This window comes from Mandrillus leucophaeus, unplaced genomic scaffold (assembly GCF_000951045.1).
Source record: "Mandrillus leucophaeus isolate KB7577 unplaced genomic scaffold, Mleu.le_1.0 Scaffold71, whole genome shotgun sequence".
Taxonomy (NCBI): domain Eukaryota; kingdom Metazoa; phylum Chordata; class Mammalia; order Primates; family Cercopithecidae; genus Mandrillus; species Mandrillus leucophaeus.
In genome coordinates this window covers 6,479,790-6,484,900 of record NW_012107697.1, presented here as the reverse complement: position 1 = coordinate 6,484,900, position 5,111 = coordinate 6,479,790, and the positions used below count along the sequence as shown (strand labels likewise).

The window sequence follows — 5,111 nt, the reverse complement described above, 5'->3', positions numbered from 1 at the left end:
GAAAGCAGAGATGGTACTACACAAAACTGTGATACTGGCTGCACTTGTGTGGGAATGCTTGGTCTCTCTGACTGTGGTAGACCCTACTACTCGTAATGGTTAGCTCTTACAGGATTCTGAGCATTATTCTAAAGGCTTCAGATGTATAGCGTCATTTAATCCTCACCACCACCTATGAGATAGGCAAAGTCAATGCCATTGACATTTTAGAGTAGAGAACTGGTGCACAGAGGAGCTCAGTAACTTGTTCAGGGTAACGCAGAGTTAGGATTTGAACTCAGCTGGTCTTGTTTCACAGCCTGTGCTCTTACTCATCATATTAGACTGTCTGTCATCCATAGAATTGAAAAAGGCTTTTCCATTTTCTCCTCCTCCTCCTCCTCTTCCTCCTCCTCCTCCTCCTCTTCCTCCTCCTCCTCTTCCTCCTCCTCCTCCTCTGCCTTCTTCTTTTTTGGAGATGGAGTCTCGCTCTGTCGCCCAGGCTGGAGCGCAAATGGCGCGATCTTGGCTCACTGCAAGCTCCACCTCCTGGGCTTATGCCACTCTCCTGCCTCAGCCTCCCGAATAGCTGGGACTACAGGCACCCGCCACCACACCTGGCTAATTTTTTGTATTTTTAGTAGAGAAGGGGTTTCGCCATATTGGTCAGGCTGGTCCTTCTCCTTTCTTTTTTTTTTTTTTTTTTTGAGACAAGGTCTCACTCTGTCACCCAGGCTGGAGTGCAGTGGCACAATCTCAACTCACTGCAACCCCCACCTCCCAGGCTCAAGTGATCCTCCCATCTCCCGAGTAGCTGAAACTACAGATGTGCACCACCATGTCTAGCTAATGTTTTGTTTTTTGTTTGGAGATAGGGTTTCATCATGTTACACAGGATGGTCTTGAACTCCTGGACTCAAGTGATTCACCCAGCTCAGCCTCCAAAGCACTGGGATTACAAGCATAGTCCATCGTGTCCGGCTTCTGTTTCGCTCTCTAGCTGTGTGATTTGGGGCCTATTATTTAACTTTTCAGTGGCATTTTCATTGTAATAGATCACAAAGCTTTACAGTGGGAAAAATTGGGGGTCTCAGCCTGCTACCCTCCCCATATCCTCAATCCCTAGCCCCAGCTGAGGCATTGGTTTCATTTCCTATATGCTCAGCTCCAAAAAGCTTGACCAACTCTGAGTAAGAATATGCTGGAGCAAGCTCAGCTATACCAATCCATGGAGGCCAAGTCCTAGACTGCTCAGCCTTAGTGTAATACTGGCCTCGGTGAGCCCCTGTGGGCCCTGAGCTCGCCTGTGCCTGCACCCACTTTTCCCTGGTGTGGCTCCTCTGTGCTGTGAATGCAACTCCAAGCCTTGCCTTCCGTACCCAGATCCCCCCAGTTCACTCTGTTGATATGACTAAGCTTCTGCTTTGACACCTCCTCCTAGCTCTAGTTTAGGAAGCCTATCTAACGCCCAGTCCTGGTATATGGGTTGGGCCCTGCCTTGCACTTTGCAGTTTCTTTCCCCATTTCAAACGAGCATTGCCCCTCAGGACAGCTCTCCCTCAGAGCTGGGCCTCTGCGCCCATAGCCTCTCAGTTCACTACTTGCCTGACCACTTGCAACACCTGTACTCCCCAGAGCGCTCTATCAACAAGCGGATGATCTGACTCCCCCTTCCTCCCTCCCTCCCCTCTTTCTCCCTGCTTCCTCCTTCCCTCCCTTCCTTCTTTCCCCCCTTCCTCCCTTCCTTCCTTCCTTTCTTTTTTCCTTCCTTTTTTCTTTCTTTCAGATATGACTCACATAAAAAAAATTCATCACTTTAGCCATTGTAAAGTGTATAGTTCAGTGACTTTTAGCATATTTTTGAGGCTGTGCAACCAATACCATTATCTAATTCCAGAACCTTTCCATCACCCCAAAAAGAAACCCCATATCCAGGAGTAGTCACTCTCCATTTCTCCTCCTTCAGCCCCTGACAATCATCAGTCTATTTTCTGTCACTATAGATTTGTGCCTACCCTAGACATTTCATACAAATGGAATCATACAATATTTGTTCTGGTTTTCTGGCTTCCTTTCACTGAGTATAATGTTTTTTAGGGTTGTGCATGTTGTAGCTTGAATCAGTACTTTGTTTCTTTTTATGGCTGAATAATATTCCATTGTGTGGATAGACCACACTTTGTTTATCCATTCATCACTTGATGGACATTTGGGTTGTTTCTAGTTTGGGGCTGTTATGAGCAATGTTGCCATTCACATTTGTGTAGAAGTATTTCAGTTGTCTTGGCTATTATAACTAGGAGTGGAATTGCTGGTCATATGGTGTGTTTAACTTTTGGGGGAATTGCCAAACTGCTGATGAAGGAATCTGAGTCATTTTACATTTCCCAGCTGTGCATAGGAGTTTCAGTTTCTTCACATTTACCCCAAAACTCCTTATGGTCCTACTCCGGTATTTCTTCGATCTCCTGCCACTGGGTATTTTCATGCACTTTCTGATTCTTTGAATGAAGTAGTGAAACACATTTGATTTTGATGGCAGAGTCCTGAGATTCGGTCGGCTTCGCCATGCAGGATATTAAGGCAGGTACATTTTAGGGGCAAAAAAAAAAAAAAAAAAAAAAATTATAATCCTCAGTTTTCTCATTTGCTAAATGGGAATAATAATAAGGTTTGGGGGCTGATTAAATGAGATAGTGCATGTAAAACCTTCAGCATGATGCTTATAAAGCCTTACCTCAAAAAACGCTAGCTCTCATTATCACTCTCTTTCTTTGTCCACACTTCTGACCTCTGACCTGTCAGTCACTCCATCAGCCATTTGGTTAGTTAGCAAGTATGGACAGAGAGTCCCCGCCACATGCCTGTCACTGTTCTAGGAACTAGTAGTACAGCACCAGACAAGAAAGAGCCATACCCTTAGGATCTAACATTCTCCTGGGGCAAGAGGCACAACGAACATCTAAGTGAAGAAATGAAGATAATTTTAGAAACTGGAAGTACCTGAGAAAATAACACAGGGTAATGTAGTTGTGGATAGGGTGAGGGGCTGCCCAGATGGTATGGCCAGGGGAAGCCTCTTGGAGGAGGAACATCTGAGTTAAGACCTGGAGGCACCCACACAAGGTCTGGAGAAGAAAATTCCACACAGAACAAACTCCTGACACAGAATTCCTGGGACAAGAAAGGCTTGGAGGGGCTGAGGGGCTGAAAGGAGGGAGGTGAGGAGGGAGGGGAAGGGCAGGAACCCCGAGCAAGCCAGGGATCATGGAGAAAAGGCAGCAGAAGCCAAAGGGGCTGCTGCAGTGCTGTGCTGGGGACAGCAGCAAGAAACCAGACTGTCCGTGGGGCCCCTGGAGAAGGACATCAGTGAAACTGGGCCAAACCCCAAGTGTGAAATTTGGCAGGGGTTCTGGGTACCGGATGTTCTCCATCGTTGGCCAGAGTCAAAGGAAGCCTCACCGGAAAGCTACAGCATGGCACAGCTTGTCCCTGAACGACACCGTCACTCGCTCTTGGGAAGTCCTGTCCTCATTCAGATTGCTTTATTTTTGAGACCAATCACCTGATCACACATCTGCCGCTAGCATCTGAGCCCTAACACAAGAGTGTGCATGAATATAGGGGATTGTGTTTCAAAAAGGAGGGAGGAGGCCTGAACTCTCCCTGCCTCTTGGAGTGCATTGTGTCTGGGGCCAGTAGGGTTGCCCCTTGTTCTATGATGTCACAATGCCCAAACACATGCACCAAGAAGTCATCAAAGACAGCCCAACTCACAGCCCATGAGGGGCCCTGAGTACTGCCTCTGACCTCCCTATGGCAAGCCAAACGGCCATGGGAAGACCCCCATGAGTGTCAGAATGATGCCGTTGAGGGCAAGGATTTTAGACCAGTCATGGATTCTGCCTGTGCACTGGGCTCTACCACTTTCTAGCTATCTGGCTATCAGCAAGTTACTTTAAGAGTCTTAGTTTCAACTTCTCCATCCATGAAATGGAAATAATGTCTTAGTCATAAGGGTAGCAAGTCTACTGCTGCATATCAGCATAGCACTGAGCCTGGCTCTTCGTAAGTCTTCAGTAAGTGTTATTCATTATAATGTATTATTATTATTGTTACTACTACTACTACTTTTATTTTGTTTTATTTTATTTTAATTTAATTTAATTTTATTTTATTTTATTTTTGAGATGAAGTATCGCTCTGTTACCCAGGCTGGAGTGCAGTGGCATGATCTCTGCTCACTGCAACCTCTGCCTCCTGCGTTCAAGTGATTCTCCTGCCTCAGCCTCCCAAGTAGCTGGGGTTATAGGCATGAGCCACCACGCCCAGCATATTTTTGTATTTTTAGTAGAAGCCGGATTTCACCGTGCTGGCCAGGCTGGTCTTGAACTCCTAACATCAAATGATCCACCCACCTTGGCCTCCCAAAGCGCTGGGATCACAGGTGTGAACCACCGTGCCCAACCTACTACTACTATTTTAAAAGCCTCTACCTATAAAGGATCCCAGTGCTTTGAAAAGGAAGTGCAGAGGTTGAAGGGTGTCTCAGGGAGGGCAGTGATCAAAACCATACTAAGCATTTGAAAATCAGAAGAAAAGGTTGGGTGAGGGTAGATCCTGGATGAAATAATATTATTAAATAGCTTTTCAAGTATAAACACTGAAGAGCTACAAGCTGGAAAGGGGACCAACACTAACTCGTTTTTGGGGCATACCTTACCATATGCCGAATACCAGACTGGAGGGTTTACATTTGTTACTGCATTTAATCCCTCTGAGGCTGTTACTATCATTCCCACTTCACAGACAAAGAAACAGGCTGAGAGACGCAAGTCAAACAGCCAAGGATGGACTGGTGTCTGTCTGACTGCAATACCAATGGTCTTTCCTCTATAACCTAAAGCAATGAAAACCCTGCAACATCTATCTCATTATTACAGAAATCATAAGGTTCAATATATCCCCCCACCACAACCGCTAATATCACAGCTGCATGAGGGCAGTCCTCACCGAGGAATGAATCCAGCCCAGGGAGGCAGACATGTGAGCGGCTAAGTATAATGTTTGAATGATAAAGGCTCTTTGTGTAGCAAGAACAAACCTCTGGCCGAGCACAGAGGAAGAGTGAT

General features: G+C 46.1%; 1 long non-coding RNA gene across 1 annotated transcript; it reads left to right on the top strand.

The window, feature by feature from the left end:
• Positions 1-3,770: 3,770 nt before the first annotated feature.
• LOC105528283 lies at positions 3,771-4,908 on the top strand. Its single transcript, XR_001004338.1, has 2 exons — positions 3,771-4,047; positions 4,789-4,908. It is a non-coding gene; the product is annotated as an uncharacterized LOC105528283 (long non-coding RNA).
• Positions 4,909-5,111: the final 203 nt, after the last annotated feature.